The sequence below is a fragment of the Crocodylus siamensis genome, chromosome 5 (genome assembly GCF_052110815.1).
Source record: "Crocodylus siamensis isolate JL-2025a chromosome 5, ASM5211081v1, whole genome shotgun sequence".
NCBI lineage: Eukaryota > Metazoa > Chordata > Crocodylia > Crocodylidae > Crocodylus > Crocodylus siamensis.
In genome coordinates, this window is record NC_143399.1 from 191,934,082 (window position 1) to 191,948,193 (window position 14,112).

A 14,112-nucleotide genomic window follows, 5' to 3' on the forward strand; every position below is an offset into this window, starting at 1 on the left:
TGACAAAAATAGATTATATTCACAGACAATGCAATGTATTTAGATCATAAAACTGCTGCCTTCTCATCTTCACCATTATCTTAAATTTATCCTTCCCAGAGAGTAATGAAACATTTTAAACAAAGTCTTAGGTTTAACGTGGTGGCCTGCCCCGATGCCAGGAGAGTAAGTGTTAAATCCAACATATAGAAGGTGAATATTATACCAGCTACTTTTATAAGGTAGACATAAGACTGAATCCCCTTCATAGTCAGTGCAGCCCCATACTGAGGGAGTTTATTTTAAAATTAGGAGATTTTTTTTAAACAGCCCTTTTGCCATTACTCAGCATGCTCTTTGCACCCTCTTCCCTCCTTTCTGTTAACCTTTCCTAGAGGGCTGCCAGAATCAGCACTCCCCTCACCTCTACAATGACCCTTTCAGGTACCTTGTTATTTCACATGTTTATTACCTTCATTTACACATTAAAAGATTAAGGGCCAAAATATCTTCCAGTTGTAAATTAGTGAAGCTTCACTGACTTCAGTGGACTGTCTCCACTTATAACCTACAGAGAAGTTGGTTCTATATCTGTGAATGGGTCATGACAAAAACTTGGCACCCAAAGCCCTTTAACTTTACAGCTGAGACCTATCTCTGCTTGTCCCTTATTCTTTTGGCATCTGCTGCAAGTATAAAACCCAAAACTCTCATGGACTTACTACCTGCATTTTCATCACATACTCCATTAAATTAAAGCACCTCTTCTTCTGCTTAATATAAACCAAATATTCAAAATTCTTGTTTCATAGCATTTAAGGACCAAAAACACCACTAGATCATCAAATCTTACCTTCTGCATATTACAGCCAGTTAATTTTTGCTGGACTGCCCATAACTAAGGTTAAACACTTCAGTCTTCAGCAGACTATACTGCTTAAGGTCATAATCAAAAAACAGGAGACCCCAATATAAATATAGGAACATAAAAACCAGTGAACCAGCGAACACTTAAACCAATGTCTAAGGACCTTGCAATGGCAGATAGTTGACTAAGTGGGACAGGCTTAGGAGGGATGGGCTACATCTCTCCCCTACAAGCAAGCATGTCTTTTCTTCCAGGTTGGCTGATCTCGTACAGCATGCTTTAAACTGGCTTTGCCGGGGGATGGGGTCACAGGAGGACATGAGGACACCTCCCAGCCAAGACACACTCAAGGATTACCCAGGCAAGTGATGGGGGTCCAGATAGTCCTAAGAATTGGGGGGTGGTGCTTGCACTAATACAAGACCTTAAATGCCTCTACACTAATGCTCATAGCATGGGAAATAAGCAGGAGGAACTCGCCTTCCGGATAGCTAGGACAAACCCAGTAGGGCTCACAGGAATCTGGTGGAATTCATCCCACGACTGGGTGGTAAACATTAGGGGCTACAGACTATACAGACGGGATAGAACAGGGAGGAAAGGCAGGGGTGTGGCACTCTATGTCAAAGAGCAATACACATCCTCAAATAACAGGATGGGGTCAGAGGAGGGTCAGGCTGAAGTGCTGTGGGTCAGAATACAGGGGGGTCATGGGGAAAGGGACTTAACAGTGGGGGTCTACTACAGACCACCAACCAAGGGAAAGAGCTGGATCGCGAATTCTCAGGTCAGCTTGCAGAGGCACTTAAGGCAAGGGATGTGGTTGTCATGGGTGATCTAAATTACCCGGACATCTGCTGGGAGGAACAGTCTGCCACGAAAGTTCCTTGCTGAGATACAGGACCTCCACTTAACCCAGGAGGTGCACAGTCCCACCAGGGGGAATACCCTGCTGGACCTGGTCCTGGCCATCGGCCAGGTTCTTGACCATCTGGGCAACAGTGATCATCGCCTACTGGAATTCACCATCCAACGCAGGGTGTCAAGAGACTGCAGCAAGACAGTAGCCCTTGACTTCAAGACAGCCAACTTCAACAAATTGAGGACATTGGAAGGAGAGGCACTGGGGTCCTGGAAGGTAGGGAAACTGGGTGTCCAAGATGAGTAGTAGTGCCTTAAGGAGACGATCCTCTGAGCCCAAGGGGTGACAGTCCCAACGAGAATCAAAGGGGGCAAGAGTGCTCAACAGCCTCCCCAGCTCACCAAAGGCATTCAGTAACACCTGAAAGCCAAAAAGGAGGCGTACACCCAGTGGAAGGGAGGGGCTATCATCAAAGAGGAGTATATCTCCATTGCTTGGGTTTGTAGGGGGGCTGTTAGGAAAGCTAAGGCAGACACAGAACTAGGGCTAGCATCAAGGATCAAGGATAACAAAAAGTCCTTTTTTAAATACATAGGGAGAATGAAGAAAGCACCGGGTAAGAATGAAGAAAGCATGGGGCCCCTGCAGGATATGCTTGGCAATCTGGTGGTTGCACCAGAGGAAAAGACAGACCTTTTTAACAATTTCTTTGCCTCCATTTTTTTGTGCAGGGACTGGGACTCCCCCACAGAGATTCAGGATGGGCTCAGGAGAGACTCCACTAGGCCTAGGGTCAAGGAGGAGCGAGTTAGGGAACTTCTGGAGGGCCTGGACGTGTTCAAATCACAGGTCCAGTTCCTCTCCACCCCAGGGTGCTGAGGTAATTGGCAGGGGTTATTGAGAGGCCCCTGGCACTCATGGTGCCAGGTGCCAGATGACTGGAAGAAGGCCAATGTGGTCCTTTTTTTCAAAAAAGGGAGGAGGGAGAACCTGGGCAACTATAGGTCCATTAGTCTTACTTCGATCCTGGGGAAGCTCTTTGAGAAGATTATCCAGGAGCACATATGAAAAGGACCAGCAGGGTGGATGATGCTCAAGGGCAACCAGCATGGTTTCATTAGGGGCAGGTCCTGGCAGACCAACCTGATTGCCTTCTATGATCAGGTCACAGAATCACTGGATGCAGGTATTGTGGTGGATGTAGTCATTCTGGACTTCAGGAAGGCCTTTGACATTGTCTCTCACCCCATTCTCATTAAAAAGCTAGGTGACTGTGGCACTGATGACTACACAGTCAGATGGGTCGCAAATTGGCTGAGGGGCTGCACCCAGAGACTGGTGGTGGATGGGTCATGTTTGACCTGGAGGGGTATGGGCAGTGGAGTCCCCCAGGGCTCGGTCCTCAGGCTCACACTGTTCAATCTCTTTATTAGCAACGAGAGGGTGAAAAGTACCCTGTTCAAATGTGCTGACAACACCAAGATTTGGGGTGAGGTAGGCATGCTAGAAGGGTGGGACAGGATACAGCTGGACCTGGACAGGTTATAGGGATGGGCAGATGAAAATAGGATGGGGTTCAATAGTGACACATGCAGGGTACTGCACTTGAGCAGTAAGAACCAGCAGCATACCTATGGGCTGGGGAACTCCCTTCTCGAAAGCACAGTGGCAGAAAGAAATCTAGGAATCATTATTGATTCCAAAATGAACATGGGCCACCAATGTGAAGGTGCAGTCAGGAAGGCCAACCGCACCTTGTCATGCCTCCACAGATGCATCACAAGTAGGGCCAAGGAGGTGATCCCTCTATGCAACATTGGTCAGGCCGCAGCTGGAGTACTGCGTCCAGTTCTAGGTGCCAGACTTCAAGAGGGATGTGTACAACATGGAGAGGGTCCAGAGGAGGGCCACTTGCATGATCAGGGGGCAGCAGGGCAGGCCCTACAAGGAGAGGCTACAGGACCTGAACCACAAGAGAAGCTGAGAGGGGAGCTGGTGGCCATCTATTAACTCACCAGGGGGGACCAGCAGGGAATGGGAGAGACCCTGTTCACCCGAGCACTTCCTGGAGTAGTAAGGAATAATGGCCATAAGTTGTTTGAGAGTAGGTTCAGGCTGGACATTAGAAGGCACTATTTCACAGTCAGGGCGGCTAGGATCTGGAACCAACTTCAAAGGGAAGTGGTGCTGGCTCCTACCCTGGGGGTCTTTAAGAGAAGGCTTGACAGTTACCTAGCTGGGGTCATATGAGCCCAGTATTCCCTCCTGCCCAGGGCAGGGGGTCAGACTGGATGATCTACTTAGGTCCCTTCTGACCCTACATCTATGAATCTATGCACAAATGAACCTAGCATGCTAGCCATACTCAGTGCTGTAAAAGAAGAGAAAAACACAGGGTATCTGGCAATCTAACTTAAGGAAAATTCTTTCCTGACCCCAGATCTGGAGATCAGTATGCCCCTGAGCACATGAGCAGAACTCAAGATGGAGCACCTAAGAAAGATGATTCTCTGTAGTAGTTCATCTTGTTTTTGTATACAGGCAATCCCTGCTATTTGACAAGAAAACAAAAAACATAATCTACCTAAATGGGCCTTGGTGGGGGGGGGAGTGGGGAGGAGAGAATCCATCCTCGTCCCTAGAGGTGACAAACTGAAGCCTCCGGGCTTGAGCTGTGATTGTATTTATTGTCTTAAAGCAGAGTTGCAAGTGTTGAGAACACAGAGGTTCCTATTTTATCTAAAGGCCAAATACACACAACAATTCAAAGCTAATAGAGACCATCACAACCATTTAGTATCCTCTAATCCCAGTGGCTGCTACACAAATCATGCACCTCAACAATTAATAAAATACCCCACTAAAAAGACAGGAGATATCTTCCTGACCGCCTCTTCATTTCAGGGCTAAATCTCTCTCACCCTGCAACTCCCTTCCAGCCGTTAACAGTTTTGGGAGAGGCCTTCACTACAAATGTCCTTTTTCCCTTTGTTCATCTTCCCATTGGCAGTCTGTCTACTAGAGAACAGGCCGAGTCTGTAACACATGAGCACAAAGTGCTCAAGCTTGTCTCCCCACCTCACTCCCCAACTCACTAATGGCACATGAGTTTCCACGCCATTAATCACCTGGTCCCACATGTCCAGCTGGGAAGTTGGAGACCATTCAGATATATGCAACATGGCCTGTGTCAGAATGGAAAACTACTAGAAGTAGGAGATCTGTCTATTCTGGGTGAAAGGTCTAAGAGAGATGTTTCTGGAGCCCATTTGCTAGGAATTGTGGATGTTTGGCACATTTGAAATCAGGCTCTTTCTAGAGATAAAACAAAAAAGAGGCCCACCTGGTTTCTGCAAACTGAATCCAAATTTCAAAAGTAATTTAAATGAGGAAAAGGCCAAAGTATTTATAATTTTGTCATGTGGGCCCCTACCGTCTTATCTGACACTGATCTGTTGACTGAACCCAGTGACGGATCCAAGAAGGAGGAGTGCACTGGTACACTTGCACCATCTCTGATTCCTGCTCCACCCAAACTTTAAAACCAACGGCCTGGCAGTGGCAGCAGCATTTCTAGTCAGGCAGGTCTGCGGGAGTCACCTGACTTCATGGCTCATTATACCTACTTGATCTTTTCTAAACTCTTCCTTACTCTTGAAGCTCCTGTTTTGCAGCCCCACAGATTGTTTTTAACTCATTCTAATTAAGTTATATTTGTTTTTGCTTCAATCTGAATAATACATATTAGTTTATTTTTAACTGGAGAAAAATATGTCATTTCATATTTCATCTCACCATCTGCACCCTTTTTCAAAATTTGATATCCACCCATGACCAAACTGGACTTCTGATGCTGGCTTTCATATCAGTCCAAGAACTTACCAAGAGGATGAAAGAATTCATATGTGACCTCCCACAAGATATGATCTGCATCTTCATTCATAGCTGTGTTGCCTATGCTAATCTACAAGCAATGCCCTATGCTGCTGACATAACTAGGGGTGAGCATAGATTCACAGATGCTAGTGTTAGAAATGGAGTATTGTTAGAAATGCACAGCTTGCATCTTGCACCCGATAAGAAAGAAACACTGCCAAGGACTTTTTTCCTTTCCCAGCCTTGCCACAGCTTTTCTTATGCTAAATCGCAGACTCTCCCCCAGCTTCTCCCTAGCCTTTCTCATACAGATTACAGAAGCTGGAATTCAACTGACTGTGTCCTTGAAAGGGGGGGGGTTTGAACTCTTGGTGACCTATAGTAGTCTCTGAGCATGCTTAATTAGCTGATGCATATTTACCTCTCCGCCCTGCATACTTAAGTAGTTAATTATACTATACATGCGATGTATGTAGTGATGTATGCTTGTATGAAACAGAAGTGAGCTGTAAGAGTTCCTGTTTCTGCACACATGCCCAGGAGGAAAAAGATAAATACAGCCTGCAAAATTCCTTGGTGGGTTCAGAGTAATCTGAGTTTTTGACTCTGCTCTGACCCTATTTGCAAATACACCTTTTGTGCCATCTAATGAGTGTGTGTCTGTGATTTTTGTGGCCTCCAGAGAAACGAACCGCTTTATGCATCAATCTGGCACCCCAGATGGGATGTCTCTGGATCACCTCGGGGCTCAGTGACAAGATCGTCTCTGCCACCACGGGGAGTGCGCACCAAGCCGCCTTTTTGGGCTCGCCCAGGGGGTTTGAGACGTGAGTCGGGGTACCCGAGAGATTAAAGGCTCCTGTGCAAAATTTTTGGTTTCTGAGGACGCCAGACACACATTCCGGCATTCTGATCGAGATTTCTGGGGTATCTGAGTGAGTATATGAATTCCCTTGCCCAATTTGGTCTGAATCCGGGAACAAAGACGCGTTTGATTTGGTTTAATACTGGGAAATTTTCGGCCTGGTATATGCGAACAGTCTGTAACTAGGATCTTTTGGTATTTGGTGTGCGTTGGGCGCACTTTTGTGGACATTAATATGGGTGCGGGTCGCTCCCGTGTAGAAAACTCGGATACGCCTTTAAGTTATATATTACAAAACTTCGGTAAATTTGCAAAGCAGGCAGATTATGGAGTGAAGATGAAAAAGGGTGATTTAATTCAGTTTTGTCAACTCGAATGGCCAACATTTGGGGTCCACTGGACCCCGAAAGGATCCTTTGTAGTAAAAGAAGTGATAGCTATCCATGAAATAGTTATGCAGAACGGATATTGGAATCAATTTCCTTATATCGATTGTTGGTTGTGGGTGGTTCAAAATCAGCCACCTTGGATTAAGAAATGCTTAGTAAAGTCTCATGTGATGGTTGTTAAAGGAAAGACTCGAGGAGGACCGCCTGTACTCCCTGAGTCTAATGAGGGGGGGAATTCTGAATTGGCTGAGTATCGGACCCGCTCTCCGGTCACCCTGTCAGGTAGCGAGGATGAATCAGACACCTCCTCGGGATCCAGTCCCTCTGCACCACTGCTCCCTCCCTCAGGGAAACCACCACCGGCGTATCAAAGCATACCTAATGATTCAGAGCGTGAGCTTCAGCCAAGTGCCCCATCTGAATCAGGGAATAAAGGCTATTATTTGCACAAGACTGTAGAATCACAGCCAGTGCTGAATTGCCCGATGCGAGAGATTATCGGAGAGGGGGGGCAATGCAACTTTTGTCTACACCCCATTTAGTACTTCAGATTTATTTAACTGAAAGAATCAGAGCCCCTCTTTTCATGAAGACCCTGAAAAGATGAGGGACCTGTTTCGATCTATTGGGCAAACCCATCGACCCACTTGGGCTGATGTCCAGATAATGCTCCAAACCCTTCTGACCCCGGAGGAGAGAAGATTAGTGTTGGGGACGGCAGAGTGCATTGCAGCAGCCAGGGTAGAAGCGGAGGGAGCTGTTGGTCGTACCTTGCGTGATACCTGCCCTGTTGAGGAACCGAGATGGGATAATCATACTGCAGAAGGAAGAGAGCTGAGTGCACGGTATCTGGGGATTATAGTGGAAGCAATGGGGAAGGCAGTGCCTTGGGTTACTAATCTGTCTAAATTGTATGAAGTGAGACAGGGAAGAGAAGAGGATCTCTCAGCTTTCCTCGGGAGGCTGTATGAGGTGTTCTGCAGGTTTTCGGACCTAGATCCAGAAGCCCCAGATAATCAACACATGGTAAATCTTATGTTTATTGGTCAATCCGCTGCTGATATTCGTAAGAAGTTACAGAAAACTGAGGGAGGTGCTGAAAAACCGATTTCAGAGCTGGTGGAAATTGCATATAAGGTATATGGGAATCGTGAGCATATGCAGGAGCGCAAGGAGGATAAAAAGGCTCAGCGACAGATGGCAGCGCTGGCAGCTGCTATAACTGGAGGTAACCTTGGAAAGGCTGGGATGCAGAAAGGGAAAGGAGAAAGAGTGGGAGCAGACGTTTGCGCTTACTGCAGGGAGAAAGGACACTGGAAGAGGGAATGCCCAAAGTTAAAGGAGAAGAGAGAGGGTGAACCAAGAGGTCACCTCATGCGGGCAGAGGAAAAGGGTGAGGACACAGAATGAAGGGGACGGGGATCTAAGACCACTACCCTTCGGGTTGGAGCCCAAGAAGATCCCATGGTAACCATTAGGGTTGGTGGCAAAAACTTTGAAGCCTTGGTGGATACTGGGGCTACATTTTCAATGATTCCAGAAAAAACCCCCTGTGCAGGAACTAGTGAACAGCATGTACTTGTGGAAGGGATTGAGGGAACGCAATCCCGACTCCCTGTTTGTAAGCCACTTCTCACCAAAGTGGGGGACCATTTGCTTGAGCACTCCTTTGTATATTCTCCAAGTTGCCCGGTTGCACTACTTGGGTGGGACCTACTCACAAAACTGCAAGCTGAGATATTTTTCAGAGACAACCAGATGGTGGTCCAGCTACCTGTCAAGCAGAGCTCGAACTATCAGATGGCTCTCCTGGAGGACCGACGCCCTGTAGTAAGTTCTGAAGATCACATGACTGGAGTAGACCCTTCGGTACGGGCTGATGGAACCCCTGCACGAGCTAAGTCGGTCTCCCTGGTAAGGATCATACGCAAGGATGGGGAGGGGCCTGTTCGGGTAAAGCAGTATCCACTCAGCCGAGCGGCCAGAGCTGGACTCAAGCCATTAATAGAGAAATACAAGAAGTGCAGATGGCTAGTGGAAGGGTCCTCACCATATAATACCCCCATTCTTGGAGTGCCGAAGGCAGATGGGGTCTCATACAGACTGGTCCAAGACCTGCGAGCAATAAATAAGAAGGTCCTTTCAGACCATCCTGTAGTCCCAAACCCACACACGATTTTGACACAAGTACCAGGGGAAGCTGAAATATTTTCAGTGCTAGATTTGAAAGATGCTTTCTTCTCCATTCCCCTTCACCGAGAGAGTCAAAAATTGTTTGCTTTTGAATGGGAGGATCCAGATACTTTCCATAAAGCCCAACTCATGTGGACAGTTCTTCCACAAGGATTCATAGCAGCCCCCCATATTTTCGGATTTGCCCTTCAGAAGGACTTGGAGGAGTGGAAAGGATCACACCCCGCAGTGACTCTCCTCCAGTATGTGGATGACCTGCTAGTTGCAAGCCCAAACTTGCAACTCTGCGAGGAAGCCACCAGGTCATTGCTAAACACTCTAGGGGAAAAAGGATATAAAGTAGCTAGAGAGAAAGCCCAAATATGTCAGCCTTAAGTTACATTTTTGGGATATAAGCTCTCAAAAGGAGTCAGAGCCCTGAGTGCAGATCGCATACAGGCAATCCAAGGTCTAACCTCACCTAAGTCACCCAAGGAGCTGTGGGCATTCCCAGGGCTAACTGGGTTCTGTCAACTATGGATACCAGATTATGGTGGGAAGGCTAGACCACTGTATGACTCCCTGACTAAGGAGAGTCTCACTAAATGGAAATGGAATAAAGAAATGCAGCATGCCTTTGATCTGCTTAAGGCAGCATTAACCCAGCCCCCTGCCCTGGCCATTCCAAATAGTAAAAAGCCATATCGACTGTATGTTCATGAGAATCGAGGGGTCGCATCAGGGGTGCTGACACAGCCATCGGGCCTGACCTGGAGACCCGTGGGATATTACTCAAAGGTTCTAGATCCAGTTGCACTTGGGTGGCCAGCCTGTCTTCGGGCTGTGGCAGCCACAGCAGTGGTTGTTAAAGAAGCCCAGAAGATAGTCATGGGTGCGGATATGGAAATACACACCCCACATGGAGTTCCCCAGATTCTAGGGACTGAAGGAAGAAAGTTTCTCAACCCCTCCAGACAATCACGGTATGAGATATTTTTGCTTTCTAATCCAGGACATACTTTCAAACATACTACAGCCTTGAACCCTGCAGCCGGAGCCAGGGAAACCAACGCATGACTGCCTTGAGGTCTTGAATCAAACCACACAGGTGCGGCCTGATCTTGCTGAGGACCCAGTTGAAGACCCAGATGCTGAATACTTCGTAGACGGCTCCAGCTCTGTCATTGATGGAAAAAGATGAACAGGATGTGCAGTGGTAACCTTGGATAAAGTAGTATGGAGGGAGTCATTGCCAAGCTCATGGTCGGCACAGGCCGCGGAACTCACTGCGCTCACCCGAGCATTACAGCTGGGGACAGGCCAGCAGGTTAATGTATACACTGATTCTCGCTATGCTTTTTCTACGGCCCATGCGCACAGACTATTGTGGAAAGAAAGGGGTTTCATTACGGCTTCTGGGAATAAAATTGGTAACGGCCCTCAGATTACCAAGCTACTAGAGGCACTCCACCAGCCTAAAGAGGTAGCAGTCATTCATGTGCGGGCCCATGGGAAGGCTGCTGAGGAAAAGCATAAGCTTGGAAATGCAAAGGCTGATGCGGCAGCAAAGGAAGCCACATTTATTGGTGGAGAAGCGGAGGAAGTATCCAGGCAGGCCTTGTCCCATGCCATATGGCCATACGTCCGGGATTTAGTCCCGCAGTATTCCCCTGAAGAAGATAAATTTGCACAGAAGGCTTGTGCAGAAAAGAACTCCCAGGGGTGGTGGATAGTATCAGGAGGAAAGGTCATAATACCCATGCCATTGCTTTGGGAAGTGCTGCATCAGCTTCATGCAAGAACCCATATGGGAGGCTTGGCTATGGGTGATCTAGTGATCCGCCAAGCAGTAGCCCCAGGGCTATATGTAGAAGCTCAGCGTATTGCTACCAGGTGCATCACATGCCAGAAAGTAAACCCTCGAAGGAAACCCCCTGTGCCAATGGGAGGTAGACCCTGGGCAGCGTACCCTGGACAAGCATGGCAGATTGATTTTGCCGAGCTCCCACAGTCCGGACATCATGGGTTTTTACTTGTCATGGTAGACCAGCTCTCTGGTTGGGTCGAGGCCTGGCCCACCAGGACTGCCACTGTGGCTACAGTAGTGAAGTATTTGTTGCAGGAGATCATTCCCCGGTATTCTCTGCCTGAATCCATCGAGTCGGATCAAGGACAACACTTTGTGGGAAAGGTAGTTCAAGAAGTCGCACAAGCTCTCAAGATCACTTGGAAACTACACACACCATGGAGACCACAGAGTTCAGGACAAGTGGAACGCATGAATAGGACCTTAAAGAGTCTACTCACCAAAATCTGTATTGAAGCACGCCTTAAGTGGCCTCAAGCATTACCGCTAGCTCTTACTTGCATTCGAAACACTCCCCAACAGGGCATTAAGTTAACCCCATATGAAAATATGTTTGGCAAGCCCCCTCGAGTCTTACCCCCTGGGATGCTAGAAAATGTAACTTTTGAATTAGGTAATAGCGAGCTTCATATGTACGTTATTGCTTTGCAGTCTGTCTTGTCTTCTCTTCACAGGTATGCAGCCTCCTTTCAGCATCTGCCTTTAGACGTACCGGTACATGACTTCTGCCTGGGAGACTGGGTCTTGGTGCAGTGGTGGAAAAAGGAACCTTTGACTGAGAGGTGGAGTGGCCCTTTCCAGGTACTTCTAACAACCCACACTGCTGGCCATGACTGTTGGATACACCATACCCGTGTGAAACGACATCCACGAGCGTCAGAGGACACCAACTCCCAGGACAAACTCACTCCAGAAGCTGAGTCGTCCTCGGAACAAGAAGCCAGCAAGTGGAGCTGTGAACCTACTGGTGATCTCCAAGTGCGCCTGAGATGGCTTAATCAAAGTACAGAAAATTAGACAAGAAAGTAAAAAGAAAAAGTTTAGGCTGTATTTGATCTCAAGAAAGGGAGAATATGGTGGGAATCTTAATATGCTTTGTTGTTATCTATGTAGTAAGAGAAGCAGGATTGAGCAGCCCTAGCCCCCAGCCTATATCCCCGCTTCCCCCAATTGCTCCCCCAGGGACAAATTTGTATGTTGACATGATGGAAAGAATTGCAGGTACCTTCAATCTCACCAACTGCTGGGCCTGTGGGGGACTCCAAGAGGCTGGAGAACAGTGGCCTTGGAGGGCTTTTCCTTTGGCCCCAAAATGGTTGGTAAGTGATAAGGCGGCTGTTAAGAGTACTGGTCAAGAATGGGATGAGAACCGCAGCTGGGATCTTTCCCAAGTGGCATTAGGAGAGTACTGTATTAGCAATAATGGCACAGGGAGGAGTTTGGGACATAGCCAGTGTACATGGACATTGAAATGGGTCCGAACATGCACTACCTGTTATGCCCTTAATTGCAGCAAGTATGCAGGTCAATGGAATTCTACTGCTGTTAAGCTCCCAAACTCCACGTGGATGAAATGTAACCCATCCACTCCACAATCATCCCCGTATGATGAAGACACCTGCTCCAAAAAGATTGATAACCACCACAGTTGAAGGGATGCAAGTTGCAGCAGTCCCCCTCAAAGCGCAGACTGTAGCAAAAGTCATGGTACTCAGAAAAATTCCTCGTAATTATCTTGATCTGCCTAAATGAAAATGGGGAGCAGAAAGCATCTTGAGGGGGGAATATTGTTAGAAATGGAGTATTGTTAGAAATGCACAGCTTGCATCTTGCACCCGATAAGAAAGAAACACTGCCAAGGACTTTTTTCCTTTCCCAGCCTTGCCACAGCTTTTCTTATGCTAAATCGCAGACTCTCCCCCAGCTTCTCCCTAGCCTTTCTCATACAGATTACAGAAGCTGGAATTCAACTGACTGTGTCCTTGAAAGGGGGGGGGTTTGAACTCTTGGTGACCTATAGTAGTCTCTGAGCATGCTTAATTAGCTGATGCATATTTACCTCTCCGCCCTGCATGCTTAAGTAGTTAATTATACTATACATGCGATGTATGTAGTGATGTATGCTTGTATGAAACAGAAGTGAGCTGTAAGAGTTCCTGTTTCTGCACACATGCCCAGGAGGAAAAAGATAAATACAGCCTGCAAAATTCCTTGGTGGGTTCAGAGTAATCTGAGTTTTTGACTCTGCTCTGACCCTATTTGCAAATACACCTTTTGTGCCATCTAATGAGTGTGTGTCTGTGATTTTTGTGGCCTCCAGAGAAACGAACCGCTTTATGCATCACTAGGGTCAGAAGGGACCTTAACAGATCGTCAAGTTCGACCCCCTGCCTCGGCAGGAAAGAGTGCTGGGGTCAGATGACCCCAGCCAGATGCCTGTGCAAGCAAGCAGGGCCCCAGTGCCACCTGCAGATTAAGAAGGCCCAAAATGGTGGACCCTGGGGAGCTTGTTCCACAGCAGCGGCAGCAGCTCAGAGTCTTGGGGTCTCTGGTGTCACATAAGACTTCCTCCCCACTCTTCAACACTTGTTACCCTCTACCCTCTTCAGCATCTATACCCAGGGAGCCAAAATTGCTAGTTTCACCTCTGCCCTGGCCATGACACATAGAAAGAAACATTTGTTCTGCCCTTGATTCAAAACTATAAGGAAGAGCTCTTTGGCTTCCTTCTCTACTTCAAGGAATGAGTAGATATCTCATGCCTATAACCTCCAGGGAAAACACCACTCTGGGGGTGATACCAACTTCATCAGCACTTCTGAGAGTGGCTGACTTCTATCATGACCTCCGCTTACTTCTTTAGATACTCCTCACTCATCGTCATGAGTGGAGTAACCAGGTGCTCTTTCCTGACAAGTTTGAGGTTGCAGCCAAGTAGGTTTAGATTGAACATCTGTAAAAAAATCTTCACTGTTAGAACAGTTAGGCAGTGAAATAGACTGGTTAGGGAAGCTTCATCAATAGAGGTGTTCAAAAAAGGGTTTCACTGGACTGTGGCCGGCCGCGGTGGGTTGGCTGCGGGGTTGTGGCATGAGGCCACTGCTCAGAGCCCCGTCTGTCTGCCTGGCCGAGTGGCTTCCAGGGTCACAGCTGAGCTTCTGGGGTTAAAACCAGGTGGAGGGGGAGCCCCAGGAGGGAGGTAGCCGGCTCTGTGCATCCTGCTCCACTTCCACC